Consider the following 14,143-nt stretch of genomic DNA (forward strand, 5'->3'; position numbering starts at 1 on the left):
CTCTTCTGTCCTGTTTAGAATGGATCAGAAACTCGGCAGGTGGGTCTGTGAGGGAATAAGGAATGCTTCAGTGGAGGGGCTACAGATGCAGGGTGACCACAACATCACCATCTGCAAGAACAGGGATATAGAAATGCTGAGGGTACCCATCATCCTGTTATACATGCCAACATGACGAGAATCCCTGGTCACCATTGTACCACTGAGGGGTAGCTCTGCCACACTCTGCAAAGCATTTTCAGTCCATGTGTTCCCAATGGCCCTGGTTGGGGGGCAGGGCACATTCCTACTGGGGAGTGACAAATTTTCTTGCACTAAGCATGGGCCTTGGCTAACTCCTGTGTCTGGTGCATTCTCATTGTTTGTCCTTAGGCAATTGGCTCCACATATCCGAGCATCAGTTTGATCACAAGAAAGTAGAGAGGTGGGAAGGTCCATGTAAGGCTTTGTATACAATGTGTCCAATAAGAGCAAATGTTTTGACTCTACTGTAGTTATGGTCACAGTCTTTTTATTGTTAGTGTGACAGAACAGGGTTTCTGAAGCCCCTCCATCCTCCACCTAACTGTAGAAGTTATTAATTCCCTTGGAGACCCTAACTCTTATCAAAAATAAAAGATTACTGAGAAGGAAAAAGACAGAATGGGCTAGCATAGCTACCACAGTCAATATAAGAAAAAAAAATTATGTGTCTTATTATAAGTGCCTCACTCTACAGAAGACCTGATGGGGCCATTTCCTTTGTATCAGTAGAACCTAAAAGATCTCAGATCCACATCCCAACCTTTCTCCAAGTTCCTTAGCACTGAAAGAAAATGAATGGGATTTGGTGTCTGGAGGTGAGTGAAAAATGAGGCAAGAGAAGAAGGGGATCATAGAAGGGAGAGCAAAAAAGAAGGAAAGCAAAGAAAACGGGCTCTCTCATCTCCACCCAGGGAGGACGTGGTACGCATTCATCACAGACTCAGCTGGAAAAGCAAAAGTTTGCTTTGCTTCGCACCATTCTCTGGCCTCCGTGTAATTGTCAGTGACTTAACATTAGGAATTTCTCTGTTATGGACTACGTCTTACCAACATCCCACACAACACTAATGGACTGGGACTTTCCTGGAGGTCCAGTGGTTAAGACTCTGTGCTTCCACCGCAGGCTTCACGAGTTCAATCCCTGGCCAAGGAACTGAGATCCTGCATGCTGCACAGTGTGACCAAAAATTAAAACAAAACAAGACAAAACAAAACACTCATGGACTACATTAATAATGGAGCTGGTTTCCTTATAGAAGACATAAGATCCCCCAAAGCACCCCATAACCCTTTCAAGTTTTAAAGTACTATTATAATCTGATTGTTTCATCCAAAGCACAAGGAGATCTTATCATCTTTATCCTTATTGAGCACAAGGGACCCTGGGATTACAAAAGGGGAGCCTGTAACCCAGGTTTGGAAAGTCAGAAAAACTTTTCTGGAGGCAGTAAGATCTGAGCTGAATCCTAAAGGACTAATAGATGATGATAAAACAAGATGAGAGAACAGCATGTGCAAAGGCCCAGTGACAAGAGTCTCCCAGCATGTTCAAGAGCTCCAATGATTCAGTTTGGAGGAGATTAGAGGACAAGGGGCAGAATGGATAAGTATGAGGCTCAAGGGATATTCAGGGACCAAGTTTTAAAAGTCCTTCTAAAACCTCTTAGCTAAGGAGAAGAGACATTATCCAGAAGACACAAGGGAGCCACGGAAGTGTCTTAAGCGAGAGAGTAATCAGAGATTACTGATTTGTGTTTTAGAAAGATTTCTCTGCCTGCTCTGTGAGAACAGACTGAAGGGGAAGGGGTACAAGAGTTGGAAGAAGAGGGTGAAAGGGGGCTACTGATGTCACTCCAGCAAATAAGGATGGCAGCCAGCCCCAGGTGACAGTATCAGGAAGAGAGAGAAGGCAGGGTTTTAAGAGAGAAACTGCAGGTCTAGCCATTGACTGAATGCCTTCCAATATCCAGATAGGACTTTAGCACCGGATGGAAAGTTTTGCCATTCTGTGAGCTAGGCAACATCAGAGGAGAAGCGGGCCTAGGGAGGAAAGATTGTTAAGTTCAGTTTATGACACGACATGTTGGAAATGACTGAGGGGCATCCAAATTTCCATGCTCAGGAGGAATTTGGAGATTTTTCTCCAGTAGATTTTGAGCATATAACATTCGGACAACATTTATAAAGTGCATCCATGGACGTGGTTAAAAGAATGCAGATAGGACGAATGCTGGGATGTAGGGTTTTGACTCTAAAAGGTGTTTTAGCAACTTCTCTCCCAAATCTTTATATATTTGGAGAAGTGAAGTCTTTTGAGCAAGACTTATACATCTTGACTGGAGAAATTACTGATCATGTAATACAACAACTTAATAATCAAGCCATTGTCTGTTAGACAAATGTCAGTGCCTATTGGTGAGTGCTAGGTCCTGGGTTTGGCTTTATCATATCCAATATATTTTGAGGTGACTTGGATGAAACTGTAGGCTATGGGTGATGTGAAGCCAAGAGGAGATAAGCAAATGAGGCTGCAGGAGCTCGTAACACATAGGCACGAAAGGTCAGGTGTACAAAGAAACATTTGATAAAGACACTAACCTAGTCTGCAAGAGAGTCCTGAAACCACCTGCAGAAGCAGAGGATGAGGGATTCACTGCTTGGGAGCAGCTTCTTTGAAACTAAAAATAAGTATGTAGGACTTGTTGGGACTTAGGCTGACAATAGGTTCAGTCTCATCTCATACTGTGATCTGGTGGTAGGAAAATAGCATTCACAATATTAATATTCATTAATATAATCAGAAAGATAAAGATCAAAAGGCAGGAGTTCTAGTTTCTTCTATGTATCTGACTAGAACACCTCAACCCTGTGTGTTCAGCTCTAGATACCAACCTCCAAGAAGGGGGACACTCTGGATAGTGAGAAATTCACCAATAAACAAATAATTTAAGTTGGAAATGTAAGACAGAGGTGTACATATAGATGCATTCTAAACGTCAAAAACTGCCCTCTGGAAAAAGATGTAGAGTCCATGGATGGGAGTTGCAAAAAGGTGAATGGCTTTCAACCTCCAAGACCTCCTGCAGTAGCCAGCACGGCTTGGCAGGGAGGATGCTCAGCCCCTGGAGAGGCCAGGTAAAGGCCAGGGCCACTTTGTTGGCACAGGAGAGAGTAATTCAAGAAGTGGGTAAGGCATCAGAAATAATCATCTCTAAGTCACTTCTCAATCTGCAATTTTAAGACCTTCTGTTCCCCAAATATATTTTTCATGTTAAAATCATATGTATATGAATACATATATATTTATATGAACATATATATGAATTGTATTTATGAATGATATACTCAAGATGAATCCTCTCTAGGACAATATTTCCAAAAAATATGTCCCCTGGACCACCCACCCCCCTAAAGGATGTTATAAAGGGTTGTGACGTGCAAGAATCCCATGGTAGAATACTTTGGGTTCATTGAGATAAAAGTCCTTCGATGCAGGACTTATAAGAGCCTTTAATATGGCAATAGGCACTGCAAATCTCCAAAATAAGGTGGGGATAGACTATTCCATTTTCCCCAAGAGCACCACCCACTACTGGAAGGTGCTACTAGAGAAGGGAGCAGAGCATCATGATCTGAAGATTGGGTCCTGGAAAAAACTGGGTTCCAATCCTGACCATGCAGACACACTATTGGATGTATCAGTCTTACTTCTGTGAGTTTTCTTCTATAGAATGGAATAATAATAATACAGCAAAGTATGATTGTATTAAATAGGGTAATGAAAATAAAGTGCTGAGCACACTCACCAACACGTGGGACTCAGTAAATGTCAGATCTTTTCAGGATTATTAATTCCCCATCAGTTCCATCCTTATAGAGAAACGGCCTGTTTCCCTTGAGCCTCGTTGTCCTCTATCCGTTCCCTCAGCAGGCAATGGAGGAAGAGCCGGTCGTCCAAGTTGCCTTTGATAAGCGTATCAGTCAGAATCTAAACAAAAAACAGAAACCACTGAGCATTTAAAACAGAGGGGCTTTAATTGCTAAGAATTCATCACACAGGTGATGAAGGAGCTGAGAAGCCAAACAGGGACCAGAGAACGAGCCCAGAAATGAGCAACAGCCAGAGACCACCACCGTGCAGAGGCTGAGGGCCCAAGGGGGGGTAAGATTACCAGGGGCAAGGGGAATCTGCTGGAGGTTGGAACAATGGGGAGTCTGCATCCACAGAGGGGACCAGCTGCCCCTGGAGATGCCATCTGGGTCAGAGAAGTGTTCCCCCCTTCCCCCTTCCTCCCTTCATTTATCCTCAAGTCCCCACCAGTACTTCCCACTGGCCAATCTCAACCAAAGCCAGCTGACCTGGGAGCCTACGGGTGTCAACAGCCAGACTGGGGAAGGGAGAGAACGAACATGAAGCCAATGGATGGTGGGCCAGCAAGGCTGCAAATCTGTCCTCTGAGCGTGGGCAGCAGACTCCCCCAGTAAGAGCAAATCTCTGGTTCAGCTGGCCAAGCTGATAGGTGACAGTGAGAGGGGACAGTCAATATCCTCATTTCCTTCCTGAGGACGGGTCCCCCTGGCCCTTCTCAAGCAGCCCAGCTGCAGCAGTGCAGGCAGCAGGTAACCCATTCCAGCCCACTCCAGAGAGCTGCTCACCCATCCCGGGTACCCTAGGTCTTCTCTCCCAGCCCTGCCTCCCAGAGATGCTCCTCAGCCCCAAAACGAAACCAGGAAAGGCTACGCCGATCTCAGAGCTCCTCCGGTGTTTGCTGCCCCAGAGTTATTTTTGTATCTCATTTCCTCACATTATGGCAATTTACATACTTCAGCAGAGCACATTAGTGTCCAAAACACAAACCAGGAACAATAACACATCACCGGGAGCTTCGCAGAAACCCCAACCCAGAGGAGGTTTCGGAAATCAGTTGCTAAAACAAGTGGTTCCCTCATCCCGAGTGGGAGAATTCTCAGCAACACTTGACAATAAGTGGACGTGATGAGGACCACGCAGAGCCGTAATTCCTGCCGGATTGCACATTGAAAGCTGCATTCAGCGCGCGGAGCCCATCAGAGGCAGCATTGTTGCGATGAATGCCGAAGGGATTGCAGTGAATTGCTGCTTCATTGCCAAGTGCTTCCGATTCCCTGCTCCTGCCATCTGTGTCCTCCGGAAGACACGCAGAAGCGAAGGTCCGAAGTGGGGGCGGGGTGGGGTGGGGGAGCTGGCTCCAGGCTGGTGGGAAGGACAGCTCGGCAGGCAGAGGGAGCCCCAAGGAACAGGATGGAAGGGACCTTCTTCTACGGTGTAGCACAGCGTAATGGAAAGACACTCGGGGTCAGGCACCTCAAGACAGTCTATCGTCCCCACATAGTCAAGTTCTAGGCTTACAGAAACCTAAACACACAATAGGCTCCCCACACTTGCTGGCACGTTCCTACCCTCACCTCAGAAAGGCCGCCCAAGTCTGTGCTCACACGTGGACACACACACAAACATGCACACATATTCATTCATTCAATAAACAGAGAGCCTGCTCTGTACCAGTGACTGCTAGGCACACGGCTTCTACACACACAATGTGCACAGACACACCCACAGTCTCACAGGCAGGCGTGCACATACACATACACTCACAGACACACACAAGCATGCGGACAAGTCATGCATCAACATGCCCCACAAACTCAGGAATCTATTCTCTCCCTCCAGTTCCACTCACTCACATGTACATACTTTATACATTTTCACAAATAACATGCGACACCAGCCAGGGGAAAGATGATGGATTAATCAACTGTCTAGCTCTGTTAAATTCTGAAAACATGTCTCTATTTTAACTCAGAGGTTCTTCACCTAAGACTGTTGTTCTTAGCAAGAGTTTGGTTTGTCTTTGGTTCATCTATTTGACAGTTCTGTTTAACACTCTTGATTGCTAATATCCCTGATCTGGATTTAAAATACAGCAGTGATATGCTGCCTTGGGAGGGAGATGTAGCCAGCAGGGCAATCTTCTTCCACGGTGTAACGCAGCGTAGTGGAAGGATGCTATCTCCCTGCAATTGTCCAGGAAGAACTTTCCCAGGTTCTCTTTCCAAGTTTTACATAACAGCAGCAGCCAAAGCAAACATAATGATAGTGAACATTTATTGAACACTTGCTGTAAGCAAAGCCATATGCTAAGTGCTTTCCTTGGACCATCTCATTTCATTCTCTCAACAGTCCCAGGAAGAGAGTACTGTTATTGTGCCCACTTTGCAGATGATAAAACTGAAGTTCAGCAAAATTAAGTAACTTGTCCAGTGATACCTAGCTAAGTGGTAGTAGAGCTAATATTTAAATCCAGGCAAACTGTCTTTAATTTTGTTATCATAAGCAAAAAGGGAAATATCAGGTGTTGACAGAGCTGGGTTCTGAGTACGTAGGTGTTTGATGTTACTCCCTATACTTTTCTATATTTCTTTACTTCATCATCACAGTTAACTCTGTTCCCTTCCTCTTTCTGTTTATTTGTAAATTGTGATATTGTTTTGGCTGAATTAATTCTGAACTAATAAATTTTAAGATCTAAACAAAACAAAAATAAATAAATAAATTCAGGCAAACTGCTTCTAGTGCTTTAGTGCTCTCTGTATCAGTCAGCTACTACCACAAAACAAATCAGCCCAACAATGTCATGTCACGTGTTTCTTCCAGGCTGACTGGGACCAGCTTGATAGTTCTTGCTAAGATTTCTCGTGGGCCAGGACTAGGGTGAGATGAATGAGGCACTCACCTTGGGCACAAATTTTAAGAGGATGCCCCAAAACTCAGTGATCAAGATAAGTAATATTTTAACCAATACTTTTTTAAATCAAAATTAATACTAAGGGCTTCCCTGGTGGCGCAGTGGTTAAGAATCCACCTGCCAATGCAGGGGATATGGGTTCAAGCCCTGGTCCAGGAAGATCCCACATGCTGCAGAGCAACTAAGCCCATGGGCCACAACTACTGAGCCTGTGCTCTGGAGCTCATGTGCCACAACTACTGAAGCCCACATGCCTAGAGCCCGTGCTCTGCAACAAGAGAAGCCACCACAATGAGAAGCCTGTGCACCACAATAAGGAGTAGCCCCCACTCGCCACAACTAGAGAAAGCCCTTGCACAGCAACGAAGACCCAACACAGCCAACAAATAAATAAATAAATAAATAAATAAATAAATAAATAAATTTTAAAAAATTAATACTAAATTATCCATGATGAAAAAAATCCAAATTTTAAATAAAGGCAAGGTCAGCATTACTGATTTTTCTCTTTTGCTGTTTCTTTTGGCTCCAATATGGCTCAGCACAGCACGGTTACTGATTCTCACTAAACTCCTGCTAGTTCCAGCCCTCTCTCGTGGAGTTGTAAACATCTGAAGGCTTACTCACTTGTGTCAGGTGTCTGTATTATGAAAACTCAATCAGCTGGGGTCTGGGGAAGGTGGGGGCTCCTTGGAGATCTCTTCCTATCTCTATGAGGTCTTTCCACATGATCTCTCCAGATGGCAGCTTCAGGGTAGCCAGACTTCTTCCATGGAGGTTCAAGGCTACAAGGGCACATGCCCCAAGAGAAAGAGAACCAGAAGAAAGCTGCATATCTCTCAAGACTCAGCTACGGAAGTCACACAGCATCACTTCCATAGGATGCTATCTGTAAAGCCAGCCCATATTGAAAGGGAGGGACAAAGATATCAGCTCCTGATTTGACACATGTCCTACAACGACCACACTCTCCAACCACAGCCCTGGGAATGGGCAGTCTTTGTCTCCGTGCCACAGCCCACAGTGAGCAACTGTCCTCAAGGTATTCTTAATACAGTGGCCACTTAGGTCACATGTAGGTGTCTGAGTATCTCTGTGTCAAAACCCGGGCCCATCAATGGGAACTCACCACACACATAAACATCTGGCCTGGAAAATAGCATCTAAATTTTAGAGCGGGGCAGTAAAGACCTGCCAGGGCTGTCTATACTCCCAGGAACTTTCCTGCTCCCCTCTTTACCATGAGGTCAATTGGGGAGATGCCAGCACCTGTTTTCAGCCAATCTCATCAGCTCTCATACTTATGCTAAGAAGAAACTCAGGAGTTAATTTTGTGAATAATAATGGGGAGGAAAGCCTTCTGCAACTTGAGAGGCAGTAGGTGGCTTGAACTTGGGCAGGTAACTGATCATCTTTACAGATTTTTTTCCTCAATCACCTTGATCCCATATCTCCCTACCCTTGCCCTGGCTGGTTTGTGTGTGCAGCGCAAAGCCCTCCACAGTGGAATCACAAGACTGTATCAGAGATGGAAATGACACTATCATGCTGAAGTGTTTGCCTCAGTCAAGGTCTAGCCAGGAAAACAAGCCAGTTAAGTGTTTACAGCAGAGGCAGTTTATTCCAGGAAATTGGCTACATCGCGAAGGACCGAGAAACAAAAAGTGAGGAAACCCAGAGGCTGAAAACAGCAGGAAGTTGCCACCACCCTGAGGGATAGACGGAGGAGGTAGGGTTACTAGATCCTGGGGACCAAGGTCATCTAATGAAAAGTGTCCCATAAGAATGGGAGCCACCAAGGAAACATAGCCGCTGCCACGCCCAAGACGCAGAGGGAGAGCAGTACCCTGGTCTCTCCCTTCCTCCCACCCTCCTATCTCCTATCAGTGCCTCCTATTGGCTAAATTCAGCCAGAAGCAATTTGATGCAGAATCCAGAAAAGGCGGCCTGTCCCCTTGCGATACAGAAGAGACCAGGAGAAGGACATGGGATGGAACAAATAAGTCTTGACAGCACAGTAGCCATCATTTTAGGCCACAAAGTCCAGAGGAGGGTAATGGTGATGATATATGTGTTAATTTTAATTAAAATCACTACGTCATAACCAAGTTCCATTATGTCATTTAATCCTCACAGTTGCCTATGGGGCAGGGGCTAGTGTTATCCCCAGAGCAGCTAAGGAAACTGAGGCTCAGAGAAGTTAAGTTCCTCATTCCAGGCCACAGAACTAACAGGAATGAAGCCAAGACACCGTACTCAACACTCCAGCCCCAGACTGCATCGCTCGGAGCCATTCTGCTCAGAACTGAATTATGTGCTTGAGAATCAGGCAAACTAACTTGAATTCCAGATCTCTCATTTCCTGCTCTGCATATTCTTATGATCTCTGCTTCCTCACCTACAATATAGGGATAAAAAGTACTGCACCTACAGGTCTGTTGTAAGGACAAGTAAGATCAGTGGGCATTTAGTAAGCAATCAGCAATGTGTTGTTAATTTCACTACTACTTCTCCTGGGTCAGGCTGTGAAAATTCCAAATCCCATCCAAAGGAGAGAGAGGACCCAGGTTGCAGAAACTCTGCAAGGCAGGAGTTAAACGTCAAAGTGGCTGCACAGAGAACTGCACCCTTGGTAGTCTGTGATGTTGCTATCAGAGTACCTTTCACATCTCCTGGGAACCCTGGAAATCCTGCAGCCACACTGAACAGTTCCCATACACTAGGAAGGCTCTTAGCTCAAGCACCTGTATCTTTCCGCCTGAGGCTACACAGTACCTGGGAAACATGTTCTGCCTGTGTGCGGGACAGTCCAAAGAAGCCAGAGATGCCAGAGAATTAAGACAAGGAACAGCCCTGAACCAATGAGGGGCAGGAGTTACTGGTAAATGCCCCGAAATTCCATGCCCTCTGGTGGGCAGTTCTGAGGAGTATCACACACACCGCTCACAGGGTCTCCAGCAGCACTGAGCCCCAGTTATTGACAGTCATACCCCATCAATATCACATCACTGATGATTCTGCTCCCTTTCCTGTCTCCCTTTCCTTCTTTTTCATTCACTGCGCTTCCTGGGGTCACCTCCCAAATTAATTATCTGCACTCAAATTCTTGTCTGAGTGTCTGCTTTGGGAGAACCTAAATTCAATAGTTATAGCTATTCCTCTATAATTTTCCCCACCCCTTAGTTTCCCCACTTCACCCCTCTCCCCGCTGGGATAAGCAAAAGTGAGAAGTCACAGTAATCAATCATTAGTTCATCCATCCTTTTAATGGAGAAACAATGCCAGCTGTCCTAAAGCCTCCCTGGCTGATGGCACAAATGCCAAGAGTCAGCCCAATAGGCTTCAAGTCTGCCCACCACCCACAATAGATACTTGTGAGGACTCTGCATCTCAGGGCTATTTCTTTGTTAGGTCACACACTCACTAGGGCTCTTTCCCCAGCAAAAGGGAAAACTATACATACACCCAGAGCTCAGTGGGATGCCCTGCAGAGTCAGGCTCCCACCCCTGCAAATTATTTTTTGCTAATCAATATGTTTAATAAATAATATTCCAGCTGATTTCATTACTGGCAATACACAAATCAATAGAAGGTTATTGCATGATAACTTCCCATTGATATTGTAATCCTCCTGATTTAATAAATGTTGCTTTTCTGAGGATCACTGTTTGCATTAGGAATTGAAGGAAGGAGGACAAAGAAAATAATTCCATTGTGGAACTGAAGCTGCAGCTTAATAAGAAAGTGCGACGAGAGTCAGGGGGCTTCTTCAGCTTCTGTCTACAGTGGCCTGAGCTGTAGTCCAGCACTGTCTGGATCTGTGTAAGTCTCCTTTGTTGGCTTCCCAAGCAGAATGCAGGAAATGTCTTGGCTGGAAAGTTCTCCAAAGACCCCTTAGCAGGGGGCCAATCTTTTCTTTCCTTTGCAAATCTGGCCAGAAACTCTTTGTGAATGAAAACCCCAAAGGGAAGAAGATGAATGGTGTCAAATGATAACTCTGGAGCTTCAGATACATTCTCAAATCCTGGAGGATCAAAGCCACAAGTGGCCTTGGCAATTGTCTATTGCAAAGAGTCCCAGTTACCAAGCCATGAGTAATAGCACTGGAACCATCTGGGAAACGTTAAAATGCAGATTCCTGGAGCCCCCATCCCAGGGATAATGACTCAGTAGGGCTGACATGGAGCCTGGGAAAACATATTTTTGAATTTTTTAGTTGAAGCATAGCATATTATTAAAGACAAAATTTGAAAAGACAGTATAATCATGACTCCCATGTAAATATAAAATTAAGACGTATTGAAGATTGTGTTTAACTCATTAATTAACTAGGGAACCAGTAAAATGTGACAGTGGGTTGAAAGGAAAACTCAAAGTACCACATTCTTATAGTTGACTTAGTTTATGCTGAAATGAATTCATAAACAGGTGTGAAATAGGCTTTGGGAATAGGGAATAGGGATCAGTCCACCCTCCACCACCAGATAGAGTTTGCTTGTCCATGGACAAGTATTATTTGCACTGCTGTCAGTTAACTACAGCTAACAGAGGTATAAAATAGCTCAAAGAGAGTAAAAGACACTAAGAATCATAGAGCCAGAGAACCCAGAAGGGTGTCCTAATGCAATTCTGACACTACTTGGAGTTAGGTCACATTTCACACGTTAAGGGCAATGTCCCTCACATGGCTGCCCTCACTTCAGACACCAGGCACAAGCTTGAATGTCCCCAGGGCTCCCACACTTCTGACCAACTGGCTACAAATTTGGAGGTTCCGAGTAGTCCCACGAGTTTAATTATTCACTTGAATAACTTGCAGAACTCAGGTAAGTGCTATGCTTATAATTACAGCTGTCTAAGTAGCCCAGGCAGCTGTAGCAAGATACCATAGACTAGGCAGCTTAAACAAGAAACATTCATTTCTCACAGTTCTGGAGGGTGGGAAGTCCAAGATCAAGGTGCTGATAGATTTGGTGTCTGGAGACAGCCATCTTCCTTGCTAGTAGATGGCCAACTTCTCATCTTCAGCTGGGAGATACAGAGAGGAAGCAAGCTTCCTTAACCTCTTCTATAAGGGCACAAATCCCATTATGAGGGCTCCACCCTCATCACCTAATTACCTCCCAAAGGCCTCTTGTCAAAATACCATCACATGGAGGATTTGGATTTCAGTGTATGAATTTGGAAGGATGTAACATTCAGCCCATAGTAATAGCTTTAATATAAAAGAAACAAATCAGAACCAGATAAAAGAAGAGACCCATAGGACATGTTCTGAGAGAGCTCCAAATATAAAGCTTTTGTATTTTCAAGATACACCACCTTCCCTGCACATCTATGTACGTCAATAACCAGGGAAACGTACCAAAGCTTTGCATCCAGAGTTTTTAGTGGAGTTTCCTTAAGTGAGCATGATTGAATTCATCATTGGTCATGTAACTGAATTCAATCACCCTCTGTCCTCCACTCCCCGGAGGACAGGCTGGTATCATGTGGCTCAAAGACTCAACCTTTTAATGACATGTTTAGTCTTTCTGGCATGACCAGCTCTCATCCAGCAACTAACCAGGGACCCACCTTGAGCGACCTCCTGAGCATAAACTCAGGCATGGTCTAGGAGGCCAACCATAAATAACAAAGACAGTTCCTATCACTTGGAGAATTCCAAGGGTTTAGAGATTCCCTCCTAGGAACCAGGGACAAAGACCTTCCAAATTCTTTATTATACAACAGGTGTGTTAGACACCTTGATTTCCATCAAGAACATCCAGTAATCTTAGATCCATTTCAAAGTATTTCATCAGTTTTCCCTATAATACATACATAAAATTATGCAAATCATGATTGAATAATTTTGTGAACTTTCACAAAATGAATATCTCCATATAACCAACACTCAGGTCAAGAAATGGAACATAACCAGCACTCCAGAAAAACCCCTTTGTGTTACTATCCCCTCAAGGGTAGCAATTATCCTGGTTTCTAACACCATAGACTCATCTTGCCTGTTTTTTAACCACATATAATGTAATCATCCAGTATAAACTCTTTTGTATCTGGGAATCTTTTGCTCAGCATCACGTGAGGGGTGTAGTTGTAGTTCAACCTTGTTACTGTATAGCCATCCATTGTGCAGAAGAGGCACACTCTCTAGAAATAAAGCCGCATTGGATAATCTTAGTCCAGTGCCAACTCTCTCTCCAATTTACAGAAGATGAAACCAGAGTCCCTAGGAGGCAAAGTGATTATCCAAGACAGGAACCTTATTCTAGACCATCAGAGGCTTCATGGGCAGGTGGACAAATCAGGGGTGCCTCAGGGTGAAAGCAAGGGGCAGGGGACTTCCCTGGTGGTGCATTGGTTAAGAATCCACCAGCAATGCAAGGGACACAGGTTCGATCCCTGGTACGGGAAGATCCCACAGGCTGCAGAACAGCTAAGCCTGCTCACCACAGCTACTGAGCCTGTGTACCACAACTACTGAAGCCCTCTCGCCTAGAGCCGGTGCTCCACAGCAAGAGAAGCCATCACACTGAGAAGCACGAGCACCACAACAAAGAGTGGGCCCCACTCACTGCAACTAGAGAAAGCCTGTACACAGCAACGAAGACCCAACACAACCAATAAATAAATAAATAAATAAAATACTTAAAAATGAAAGCAAGGAGCAGAAGGAAGATAGCAAGATGAAAGAAAGGGGAAAGAAAGAAGAAAGGAGATAAAGGATGGAAGACAGGAGGGAGAAAGAGAACAGGGAAAGAAGGATAAGGAAAAGTAACAGAGTGAAAGAGGGAGACCTGGAGAGGTTAGGGAGAGAAGGAGGGGCTAGGGAAAAGAAAAAGAAAGCAGAAGAGAGGGACGTGATCACCTCGGGGATGAGACCTGCTTATATCTTGAACCCTCAGCCCTGTGAGAGTTGGTGCTGTTGGTTCTCTAGAACAGTCTTCATCTCTCTGTCTCTGTGGGATCTGGACTCTGCATCCAGCCAGTAAGAAGGTCACGCCCATCACTGAGATGGAAACTGAGGGTTGCGTTCCCCTCCTTCGTCCACTGCAGGGCCAATACCACTCAGATTTTCAATGCTGCCATCCAGGGCCTGAAGTGCTTTCCTGAAGCCCCAGTTGAAATTTGCTCTCTGTACCTGGGTAGAAAGCCCGGGACAAAGCTCCAATGCTCACCTTCCTACTCCTGCATGAATGTAGATGCCTGAAACTCTGTCAGATGTGAAAAAGAAATAGGAGAAAGGAAGATGGGTTTACTGAGTTGCCACCATATGTCGTCTCGTTTAATCCTCACAACAACCAGGTGAGTTAGGAATTACCAAGCCCACTTT

Source organism: Hippopotamus amphibius, chromosome 12, assembly GCF_030028045.1.
Source record: "Hippopotamus amphibius kiboko isolate mHipAmp2 chromosome 12, mHipAmp2.hap2, whole genome shotgun sequence".
Taxonomy (NCBI): Eukaryota; Metazoa; Chordata; class Mammalia; order Artiodactyla; family Hippopotamidae; genus Hippopotamus; species Hippopotamus amphibius.